At 28.0% G+C, this 13358-nt stretch overlaps 1 long non-coding RNA gene across 1 annotated transcript in view; it reads right to left on the bottom strand.

Annotated features, from left to right (window-relative positions):
- LOC129976413 (uncharacterized) overlaps positions 1-12514 on the bottom strand; it is a 35220-nt gene extending 22706 nt beyond the window's left edge. The window contains exon 1 of the long non-coding RNA XR_008785142.1: positions 12352-12514. This is a non-coding gene — a long non-coding RNA (uncharacterized LOC129976413). The remainder of the gene's footprint in view (positions 1-12351) is intronic.
- Positions 12515-13358: the final 844 nt, after the last annotated feature.

Here is a 13358-nt window from a genome sequence, read left to right as displayed (position 1 = left end):
CTTCAAAAATAACCTCAAAACTGGGGAGGGAGAAAGTAAGAGGCTTCAACGACCGAAAAATTCTTGGTAATACAACAAAATAAAGAAGTGAATTATTTATTGAATAAAATAAACCTTAAAAATCAAGGCAAATCCAAAAATATTATTGGAGGAAATTTCTAAACTTTGATATCTGAACATCATTGGCCGTTATATTTCAAAGAGGTTTTCCCAGGATCCTGAAACACTAATGAAATTTACAGGTGTTTAGGTATTTAGTCAAAGAACATTTAGATTTAAATTCATCTCAAAAGCCCGAACAAACGGTTATGTAATAAATGTGATAAAGTTTAAAACTTATTGTGCCGAAATCGTAAAATTTCATGTGTGACTGTATCTTTGATATGTAGCAGCAAAAATATTCGTGAATTAGATTCCAATGACTTTAAACGTGTTTTTACCTTTGTATAAATGTCAGAACAGACAGCAGAAGTCGGAAATAAGTACATACTTTTGAATAAAATTATATTTTAACTGAAATTTTGAAAAGAAGTTACAAAGGCGACGTAATAATGTTATTCATCTTCGATACATTTTTGAATTTTTAAAAACTTAATATCTTTTTATGGTTTATTTTAATATATTTTTAACTGAACTTTTTAAGTTTAGCAGATTAATAAGTATTTACTTCTGAATAAAGCCATGTTTTCACAGAAATTTTGACAAAAAAAAGTAATAAAATCGATGTAATAATAATATCATTGATGTTTGGTCCATTTTTGATTTTTTAAAAAACTTGGATCTTTCTATGATTTATGTAAGCTCATTTTTTTTTCTCAAAAAATTGAATGTGTTTTTATAATATCTCAAATAGTTATAGTAAAGATTATGAAGAAGAAAACATTTGCTCTGGGAATTCAGTATTTCAAAAGCCATAACGAATAAAATATTTTTTATGAAATCCTAATTTATAACATTGATTGAAGTGCCTGATTTTAATATATATGAAATTATTTGCTATTATGGACAATTATAGCCAATAATTTACATATGCAATATATTTAAAGGTAAGTCTATTCCGCATGATCTAATAAATAACTTTTCTCATATTAATACACCACAGTTTATTGTAGCATTGTTTAAAGAAGATAAATATAATCCATTCCTAATAGTTTATAATTCATATTCAGAGTTGTTCTAATTCTGATGGCACTTTTAGTTGTTTTTAAAATTTACAGTTGCATAAAAATTCTTGAGATTTTTTTTACCGCCTATATAGATACTGATTTCAATTATTCATTCTTACATGTGTTGTTTAAAATATTTATGGAGTATCATGATTAATATTACTAGAACATCTAGTATAATTCTTGTAAAGCAATGAAACGTTTATATTGCTTTAAATATTTTAGAATACATTGAAATAATTCTAAAAAATGTGGAATATTGCCTATTATGAACAATAAAAGGGGGAGAATGGAAACCAGGTCAGTCATATAAGAAATGTAAGCCTTTAAATGTAAAAAGAAGAGCATTGTAAGATTTATATTTAAGTAAAACTGAAATTTTACCTCTTGAGATTCCAAAACACTGTAGATTCGTTACTGGTATTTGTTCATATGGAAACCAAACACTCTAAAGTTTGATAAATATCAGAGAAAATTCAAGAGGTGTCATTATACGTATCAGCTTAAATCTCAAAACTTCAACGCACTTATCATTGTAATCCAGTCGGAACCGGAAAACAAGACAAATTATTTTTCCCATTTTTACAATGTAATTCTCGAATTAAAAATAACTTTTCGTATCTTGAAAAATTCATTAAGGTCATTAAATTTTAAAAATTACAGTATATATATTTAGTATTTTATAAAATTATTTATATGATCACTTCGGTATTTAAGAATTTTGATAATATTAACCGATTGTTAATAATAACCGAATTGGGTAAAATCAACTGTATTTGTATCATATCAAAGGGGGAAAACATCCATTTACTTCAAATCTATTTGTAATTTATTTCAAAAATACAAATTAAAAACTTATTCATCGGAGCTTATCGGCAATAATTCCCTAAAGATTCATTTACATATTGTTCGCACTTACAATTTTTTTAAAAAATTCGTTGAAAATTTATCTTTATCCTATTCGTTTCAGTTGAAATCCTCAACGTTTGTTACTTGGTTATTTATAATTCAGAAAGCTTTTTTTTTTAAAAAAAGCTGTGAAATGTTCAACTACACCATGGTGTTGAATTGACTAATTTTAAATAAACTTTCATGCATGTTAAGAATTTCAATTTTATCTTTAATACTTTAATCATTTAATTTTTATTCCGATTTTTTGTAATTCAGTAGCAGGCAGTAATAATTTATGGCTTTTCAAAATATTTCAAATTAGACCTGGCTGCATAACTGATAGTTTAAGTCAATCCATATCACTTTAGTCCAAACAAAAGACTGTGAATCCCATCCCATTGGAAAGATGCTCCCTAGATATTTCCTGAAAAGATGTACAAGAAATTCTACAAACGTCAATCGTAACGCTAGTTGAAAATGATAGTTAGTAAATTATCTACTTCAAAACTGATTATATTAAACGATGTATTGGCCACACAAAAACAATATTTTTATGTACATTTGAATATGTCATTTCGAGTTCGAGTGCAATTTTGGTGTAGACCTTGGTAGATTTTACATTGTTTAGTTTACATTTAATAGCTTATTTGAATTTGAAAACATGAAGTTAAACATGATGACTAAAGTTTTCATGGAATTAATGGACTGTCTGTCTCCTAAGACACTACCTCTGGTCTTGAAAAAAGCATTTGAATACTTAGTTGTCAGTATCTTACCATGAACTACGATTGCTTTTGCAATGGGAGCTAATCGGCTTTTATTAAATTTAGTCTTCAATAAGTTATTGTACATTCGCTGAAAGGGAAGTAGGAATTTAAAGTCAATTGCCAGCAACATGTGACCGTGTATGATTTATAATTGCAAGATTTTGGATATTTCATGGATATTTACCATATTAATAGGATCGTCAATATAGATAGGAGTATATTTATTTTTAAGAAGTGCAGTGGAATCATCAGAAAGTCATTAGTTGCTGAATGTAACTGAGTCTGAAAATAGAGTTGTTATTTTAACCGAAATTCTGCTCCGAATTATTTGAATTTATCTAAATAACTGTAATTCTTGATATTAATGTAAGATTCTGCAGAATCTTCAGAAAATCCTTTTAAAAAAAACAAGCCATAAATTTGTTTTGCTTGCTTTGATTCATTTTCCCAGATGGTAATCCTCCCGAGGGGCACCTCGCAATGAGGATTAGATGCCTCCGGCATGGTGGTTGGATCTCGCCACTCTGGAGGGTACATAAATAGGTGGGGGATCTGACTCCTCCCATCGATGACGGGACGTACTTACTTCGGGGAGGGTTGTACCGTGGTCGGTCATTCAGCCTTATGATTTAAATCCGTGTGCCTTCGTGGCGGGTCGGAGAGTCAGTTTGTTGACTTTCGCAGATGGTAAGTACCTTATTTTTTGATAATTTATTAATTTTATTTTTAAAAAAGGAAAAAAAATTACTTACATTATAGATATTTATCGTTAAGATACTATCAACCAAAAAAAAAATCAATCTTTACGAAAATAAATTAAAAGTAAACATTTCCTGAAGCAAAACTAATAATACAATACTTTAATTTAGAAAGCACTACATCTAAAACACAAATTAGAAATAAATATTAATTGCAAAAATGGAATAAGAAACAAAGAATCTGGTCTGAAGACTTTTTCAAGGGTCACGCTCAGGCAGGGATTCAAACCAGGGCGTATTCAGCTTTAAAAGCGGGAAAGTTGACTTCAGTTTAATATTATGGTTAGCACTGATAGGTTTATTTTTCTTCATAAAATTTTTGGAGTATTTAATTTTAACTGGTTTGTTCTTTGCTTTAGTATTTTTTTACGTTTTTCGGTTTTAGGATTTAATTATCTTATTGTAGTTTGGTTTGATTCAATTTTAATGTGGTCTTACTTAGATTTGAATTTTGACGAAAGTCAGACCACTCACAGAAAAAAATCCCTGGTTTGAATCCCTGCTTGAGGGTGATCCTTGAAAAATCGTCAGTTGTTTGCCATCGTTCATTTCTTTTTTCAATTCCATTTTTGCATTTAAACTTAATATTATCATGTGAGAACATGATGTTGTTTCGGTTTGAGGTTTTTGACGCCGCAAAATGCCTGAATAGAAAATTGCCGATTGATTGAACCCTAAAAGCATCCATTTATCGTTTTTAGGGTTATTAGAAAGTTATAAAGAAAGTTGACATAATTGACGGTTTATCACCAACAAAAAGTTACAACTTAGTGCGAATTTCCGCCATGTACCTGATTCTCCTGTCTGGCCAATAAAGAGCAGGGTCGTAAGAAATTAACATCCGAAGAAGCAAAAGGAATTAAACGAGAATCATCACGAAAAGCTAGGAGATGTATCGAAAAGTTATATATAATGACATAATGTTTTTCTATCGCATTGATACCACGTGACTTAAAAAAATAATGTTCTCACATGATAGCTTGAAATTCGCGATAGCAGATTTCAATTTTTTTTATATCTATTTATTTCTAATTCGGTTATCAATAAGATATTAACAATCGACAACATATTGATTAGACATTTGAGATTTAAAGATGCAATGATTTCAGTCAGGATCTTAATTTTGTGATAAGCAACTTTATATTAAAAAAACCCAATAAAATTTGAAATTTTTCAAGTTCAGAAATAATTAAAGTTAATTTCTAAATTTCAAAAACTAATATAATGCTTTCATTTTACCAGTTTAGCTCCAGTTTGAAACTGAGACCTGGGAGAGGGAGAAAATTCAAAAGGAAGTAAAGAAAAATCAAAGTACCATTGACCATTTGAAGTATTACTGCAATCAATATAATAAAGGTGTGAAAAAGAGAACTTGATCAAGATAAAATTAACTTGAAGTGGTGAACGGTAAGTCACTTAACACCAAAGCAAAAAGTTTCATTTGAGAAATGAATTAACTTCAAATTAACTTGAAGTGGTTGGTTTATTCGTTCAAAACTTAAATTCAAACCAAAAGATTAGGTGTGATAGTCGCCTAAATTTAATAATCAAGTTAGCTTAACAAATCGCTAAATAGATGGCAGCACGTCTGCACTGAGTTAATCTCCAATTCGAGAAGAAATGAAAGCATATGTTATCTCTTTTTAAACACATTACCATTTAAATTTACCAAATTTTACTGAAGAATGATGAAATTAAATTAAATTTTACTCATCTATCTTTACTATATTTAAATATTTTTTTATTACCACCTAACTTTTTTTTATAAAATACCAACCAACGTTAGAGAGTTTTATTGCAGTTCATTGGCCACCTGCCGGAGCATTTAGCTACACTCAGTTATATACCACTCGAAAAATTATGCGTACTTAAAATAGTATTTAAAGTTATGAGTTTCCTTCACGTATTAGTGTTAACTAATTACCTCAATTCGGAAGCTTCTTTGCTTAATGAATTGACCAATGTCATTTTCTTAGTCATTACACAAAGGTGGTGCTTTTTTAATTTGCATTTATAATGTTTTTTTTTTAATCTATTGAAAAAGTGATTGGAGATATTCAGAACATAGAAATGTTCGATAATGATGAAAGAAATAGAAATAATACTTCGAAATAAAGTGCTACTAATTAAGATATACTTCAAGATTTGATAAAAGAAATTTTTACAACCTGTAGACTAATCGTTCTCAATATAAAATTATCTAATAAAATATTAAAGTGATTAATAAATAATACATAATATAAAAGAAAACAAAAATTATTATTTATTAGAACAAAATTAATATTTAAAAACACTTTGTAAATGTAAGTTATTTCCCAGTTGTTTTCTTGTTGCATCACATGAAAAGCATCCCGACGTAATTGAGGTTTCCTCTCGTTGTTAAAATACGAAATAATAGATGTAAAACATTATCTTTGATACGAAGATGTGGTCAGAAACAACAATATGATACAAAAGGCACAGTGTCGTCGCTGCTCATATAAAGATTCAAACTCGTTTAATAAAAAATCATTTAGCGAACTGTTATTCACTTTTAATCAAAAGAATTAAATTGACAAGAGCCGGTGGTACCCTCATCTCTTCCCGACTGCTCGCCATTCTATGCACTGTTTTAACAAAACTCTTTTTTCTTACAGATGGCGCAACGATATTATGCGTAGATACACATAGCGAAAAGTCAGTCAACGAATACTCCGTATATTAGTGAACAACTCAAAAACAAAACCCTATTTATTAGTATGAAAGATAATGCGAAAACGTTACCATGATTTTCACTCTGTAAGAGCAATTTCTTTTTTTTTATTCATCATGTTTATATAAGAAAATAGATCGTACCAAAAAGAAAAAACATGGTTTATGTGATAAGTTGATAAATTTTAAATAAGCCAATCAATGAGAAAGCATAGAGGGCGCTGCGTTAGGAGTTGGTGTTGAGAGCAAAAGCCGAGCGAAAAGTTGCCAAGTGAAACAGCCGTGACTATGCCTTGATTCTGCATCAGTTCACTGCAGCTTAGAAATTTTTCAAAAAGACATATATTATGTGAAGAGAGGAAATGGAAAGCAACACAAGCTCATAAGCAGAAACATTAAATAAGCTTTTTAAAAGAAGTGAAACAGAGAATAAACAAATAAAGAGATTAGAAACGGTTTAACTGTGATAGCTATATGATGCTTTTTGTTTCTTTTTATTGAAATGTATAAATTTAAAAAAATTATTTCTGGCTATCATAATTTTATACATATAAAAACACCATTTTTAATGCAATGCAAAATATCTGTTTAAAAAATATCTGGTATAAATAACTAAAAAGAATTTATGATTTTAAGAGAATTCATTTGCTTTTTCATTTCTTTGTAATGGCGTACTTTTTAAACTGTCTTCGGATAGTGTTGAAAAAAGTTACTTGAATAAGATTCAATGAATTACAGTATAAAAATTTTCAATAACGGCCAATTTATAGTGTTGTATCTGCTCTTTTTGGACCAACTTTTGCCCTGGAAATTCTAATGGTGCGTTAAGTAAATAATCAAAACAACGATCTTGTCTGTTACAAATAATTACTGTGCTGTTTCAGTCCTATCAAAATTTCTGTCATATTTTGACTTCGTATTCAAACATAGCGTTATAAATGTACAGCATATTTGCAATCATGGGATTCGTGTTTAATCACCGTACCAGCAGGAGTAAACAAAATCAATAAAAAAAGAAGTAAAAATTCTAAAAATATATTAAAATGCAATTTATGAAAAACATAATTATTCTTAAAAGTTAGATTGTGTGTGTATGTGCTTAATTTTTCACTTGTTCTGAAAAATTTTAAATTTTTTCCAAAACGGTATAAGAATAACGTTTTAATGCGCTTTAGCAGAATTATTTGCCAAATCATAATTGTTAACAATCGAGGCTAAATAAAAATTGGCCTCAAATATTTTATAAAAAAATTCTCTTTTTACCTCCTATATTAGTAAGTGACAAATCTTTAAGAAAACTATTAACTTAAAAATGAATTTAATTCGAAATTTTATGCATTCTTTTTGTTATAAATAAATGTGGCTTATCGGAGAAATTATAAAACTTTGTTTTCCCAAGTTATTCGTTTCGATATTCGAGCAAACTGAAAATTATCGTTTAAAATTTTTACTTGATGAACATCCACCCCCTACGTTTAAATATTAAACAAAAATTGCATAATTTTATAATTACAAAAATAGCGGTAAATTAAAATATCAATCAATACTTCGTGAACCATTAAAATTATTTGAAATTCAGTTTCGCATGTATAGGGAATAAATGCAAGATGTATTCAGCACCCCAAAAATAATAGATGCGTTATCTAATGATGATGCTTGAAATTTTGATGATTCAATTTTTTACTCCATTTACGATTTATACCATATTATAATACAATTGCGGAGGATTAATTTTATGATGTTTCAGCGCATAAACAAACTTTAATAAATATAAACAAATACAAATGTCCCTTGCTTGTTACAGAATATTGAGTTCGTTATGCTTTAATTATAAAGAGAAATAATTTGAATAGTATGTTTGCAAATTTAAACAGTTACAATCCTGCCAACTATTTATTAAATAAAATTTCCTTTTTCAGTAATTTCTTATATTCTCTAAGTAACATTATATGAGTCGAGAAATGAAATTTCTAGATTGACAGTAGTATCCTCCATACTTTAATGCGGTGATTTTTAATGAAACAGTAAGGTGAAGGAAAGCATTTCTTATTTGATTTCATTTTTAATGTGAATTTTTATCTATAATCTTACATTACAACAACGTGAAAAGCGGTATTTAATTGACGAAGTGCATGCTCATTGAATGCAAAAGAAAATACAATTCAAAGTTTTGAAATTTGTAAATGATCATTTAAAAGCGAAACAGAACATTTAATGTAACCGGAAAACTATTTGTAGGATTAAACTGAAATGTTGTATGCCACCTTAAAATGACTTTATCCTGTGATTTTTATCGAAATTTAAATGTGTTGCTATTTAAAAATTTAATTAAAAAATTTTTTGCATACTAAAAATTATATGTGTATTATATGTAGAATCTCTTATATTTTCATAACAAAAAGTGTTAAGGTTAATAACTATATTATTATTTTAGATATAAATAAAAGTTCAAAATTGTATTTTAACATTAGAAGGTCAAATTATCTTATAATTTCGGAAAGAATAAACCTAGATTAATGAAATTTGGTTTGTGGGAAGAATTTTTGATGTAGTTTTGAAATTTGGTGAGAAAAGGAGTTGTTGTTATTGAAAATTTTGATATTTGTGATTAATTCAATATATAGACGGTCCCTTATGAAATTTTTAATAAAAAAATCTCTGAGAACACGTTTATGCCTTTCGAATAATATCTTTCTTTTATGATTTTGAGATGAACAATACCGGAATAAAGACTGGTCACCCCTTTACTTTTCCGCGAATGTACACCAATTAACAAATGTTAAATGACATGCGCAGTTACTTTGATCATGCTATTGTCATATCAAGTGAATTGGTTTAGTTTCATTTTGCCCATAATATTTAACAGATGGCTTTAGCAAAAAAAAAAAAAAAAAATGTTAATATGTTTGATAATGCGCATATCAATTATCTTTGATTTAGTCATACATAATTTAGGGGAATTAAAATGTTAATGTCTGAAGATTGATAATAGTAAAAGATAAGCAATTACATTTCTCAACATTCAATTTAGGACTTGGGAAGAGAAATGGCAATGTCGGATCTAAGTGTAGCGAAATTTTGAAGTTTTCAATTTAACATTTAAATTCTCCCAAGAATTTTTATGTAAAATTAAGATATCATTACCATTTTTTTTTTTTCCTTGAAGGAGAAATGTACCTATTTTAACATGAAATAAAAAGTAGCAGTTCGTGCGAAAATGAAAGTTCTAAAATTTCTTGCTAATTATAAGAATAGAAAACATAAATAAAAATTCCTTCCAAATCCTAATTAAATATTCTCATATATAAATTCTTCCAAAAACTTATATATGGAAACAAAAATTTATGAATTTATATTAATTAATTCTTGTTCGAAATTAAATTAGAGTTAGAAATTGTGTTAGAAATTTTATTTCCTATAATTTTTTCAATACGCTTGCCTAAACATTTCATCTAGTATTTAAAAAAATTTCATTTTTTAACTCGTGTTTTTGTTCAAAATATTTCAGACTTTCTATGGAAATTTGAAATAATTGCAATAATCGAAAATTGCTCTGACATTGCGAATTACAAAATAACACTCTTTAGGAAATAATATCTTTGATCAGAAAATAATTAGCTAATAATAAACATTAATTTAAAAAATATAGAATTGAGTAAGACGAAGAAATTCAAAGTTTAAATAAAATTTACAATACAATTAAAAATTGAATTTTTTGGACCTTCTTTTGCAATCTATTTAACTTAATAAAAACTCTTTTATTCCGTTAAATTTCCTTTAATGAACGTCGGAAATTGAATTTACAAAAACTTTTATAGTAAACTGAAATACTAGAATATAAATATATTCACATAATTTATTCCTAATTCCACCAGAATTCAATTTGTTTTCACTACGTAGTTCTAAATTTAGTTACACAATGATTAAATGAAAAGAGCATTGTTTTTATAGATGTAATTAAAAATAATTATTTCTTTTTATTACTCAATGTAAAATATTTGAGAGTTTATATCTTTTAAAATACAAAAGCACTAATGAATAAAATTACTAAAACCATTTGAGGAAAGTGAATTTCTGAAGTTAGACAGTTAATAATATTGCAGCCTTTGATATAATAGTCTGAAATAATAAAAAATTAAATTAGTAATTTGATTAACTTTCGCATACTTTCTAATAAATGTGTTATTCCAGAGAACACCTTGCATAACTATGGCGTTTGTACGATAGTTTGGTAAACCTTTAGCGTAAACTTAGCATTTTTACTGAATCTGTCTTATCATCCTTGGCGAGTTGTTTGGCGATTAATCCCTGGTACACGGTTAATACTATCTGAAAATCAAATCTGTGTTTTAGATGCGTTTTTCCCACCCGATTGAAACAAAAGTTTGGCTCAAAACTATACTTGTAATCACAAAATCCCATACCAAATTTGTTGTATTTAAATAATTCCGGTTTGAATTATTTTACATGTTTCTAAAAATATAGATAGACAGGAAATCTACCCCTTGCTGGGTTTGTTTCAAACTTTTATAGGTATCTACACTATAAAAATTAAATAAGTGAACCGAATTTTATCCATTTAGATCTTTTCACTTTGTTGTTATCATGTTTACTGCCTCAGCTCAGATTTTGCTCAAAATTTGATAGAAATCTACTAATTCGGTAAAAAGATTGAATGCCATATTTCATCTGCTTTTGCTTCAAATGAAATAGAAGTTGTGAAATGGATATCTCCCGCAGATATCTTCCGGTACACCAAAAATGGTATTCTTAGGAATGGAAAGAAAGTAACTACAGTAAATCTTTTTCTCACTTGGAGATCATCAAACCTTGACAGCGTCAATATCCCAATCGAATGATAGATGTTTTACACTCCCGCTTTTGCACTGAAACCTTTGAGTTGTTCATGAAAAGCTATATAGATTTGGTATGTTCAAATGTCCAGTTCACCCAAATGTCCGATTTGTAATGAAACTGAATATAGAACATATTCTATTCTATTGTTAAAAAAAATCTAAATTTTCATGAACAACTCCAGAAGCGAATGGGAATTGGGTCCACTTTCTTTCTCTTGGCTCTTTGATTTAACGGAAGATGCAGAGAGGAAAGCACATTTCATCATCAAATTCCTTCAACAACTTACTGATCCTTAAATTTCCTTGGACAAGTTTTACTCTTTGTCCTTAGTACAGTCATCTTTTTTATGAATTTAGCTTTTCGTTTCATCTTTTCCTTTTTGTCGTTTTAAGTTTAATTTTGAACCATCTTCTTTGTACTATATTTGTCAAGCTCCTTCACACACAACATTTCTTATTAGGAGTTGAGAAAAATGGAGAAAAAGCGGGCAACTGGCAAGCCTAAATCTCAAAGTAGTAATTACTATTCTGATTCTGAAATAAGTCGAATTGTAAGTCAGCAAACCTCAAAAATGTATTTCTACAATAATTTTTAACAGTTTTCTTACATATTTTTAATCTAAAATTGCAGCCTAAAATGTGTTTTTATAAATCTCTAATTTATGCCATGATATTTAATGTTTAATAAAATCACAGTAATTAATATTTTCACCAAATTCAAAATATTCTAATTTATGAATTTTTATTTTGAAAACATTTTTTTTTTTTTTTACTGTTCACGTAAATTTGTAAGAATTGAATTCACAGCGCATATAAATTGAATTCACAGCACAAGAATAAATTGAATGATTGTAAAAATCAAGTGGAAATTCAAAAATTTGTTGAATAGTTTTATTCTACGAATACCTTTTTTACATTTCTTTATTCTTAGCATTTATTTTATATTCTTTTTTTTTATTTTAACTCTAATTTTTCCCCCATGACTTCTAACTAAATTATAGCTTTTATTCAAATTTTACTTTTCTAGTCGATAATATTTAAGTAAATTGTAAAAATGCTTCAAAACGAAATTAATGAAATACTAATTTTCCGAATTAAAATAATGGACTAATTTTCGAACAAGCATTTTCACATAAGTCAAATTTATTTTACAAGTACTAAACCGACAAATCCTAGCTAAAAATATATCAAAATATTCAATATAATATTCGAAAATATTTACCTTTTGATTTCTGCGGTTACACCAAAGCAGACTAAAGAAATATTGGATATCCCACAGTGTGATTAACAGAAAATATCACTCAACTCATCCAATGATTACGTTTGACTTCGTGCGGCCGACGTGTCTTGGCTCTTGAAAGAATTAAAAAGTTCAGTTCTTCTTCGATTAGGGTTATCTGGTGTGAGTTTGAGCTGCATTATCGGATCCGAACAAATAACAATCCAGATAGCAGGTACAAAATTTTTTTGGACAGCTGATTCTGATTAATATGTTAGATTATGTCTGTTACCGCAATCCATCACTATAAAACCGATAAAAACTCAAACGAGTCGAATGTATCAAGTACGATAAATATCTAAAAATATTAAATAATTGTTATGAATCAAAAATTATTCTACTGTAAACAATCAGTGATAGGTTTAACTATGTTGTTAACAAGAATTTTCTCCAAAATTTCGAATTTTATTTCAAAAAACTGCATCAAAAGTCTATTTCAAATCTTAAATTTCGAAAATTCATATATAACTTTTACAAATATTTGCTATTATTAACGCCTACCTTAGGAGCAATACCAGTAGAATTCTTCTCTGTGCACTAGCTGGTACAGATACTGTTCTATTAAAACATTAGGATTTAATAGGTTTAGGTGTTTTTTTGTGTCTTTTTTTGTGAAATTGAAGGTTTTCTTGTTGTTTTTTTAATTTTTCTTTTCTTTTCTTTGAGGAAATATTTAGATACAAATCACATACTAATTACATATGAATATTTTTCATTCTTATCTCATCTTACATCCATCAGCAATATCTCACACAATTCTGAAGTACCAGTAGGTTATCATCCCATGTCAACAATTCAAGTATCACAAAAATTTACGAGATGGCGCTATACGACATAGTCAACATAAGAGCAAATAGAAAAAGGTTCTACAAGTTAATTATTTTTTAAAAATATATGTGTGTGTGTGTGTGTGTGTGTAAAATCATATTTTTTCTAGATGCACGAAATAA

Source organism: Argiope bruennichi, chromosome 7, assembly GCF_947563725.1.
Source record: "Argiope bruennichi chromosome 7, qqArgBrue1.1, whole genome shotgun sequence".
Classification (NCBI taxonomy): Eukaryota; Metazoa; Arthropoda; class Arachnida; order Araneae; family Araneidae; genus Argiope; species Argiope bruennichi.
The sequence above is the reverse complement of the archived record's forward strand: the minus strand, read 5'-3'. Positions and strand labels throughout refer to the sequence as shown.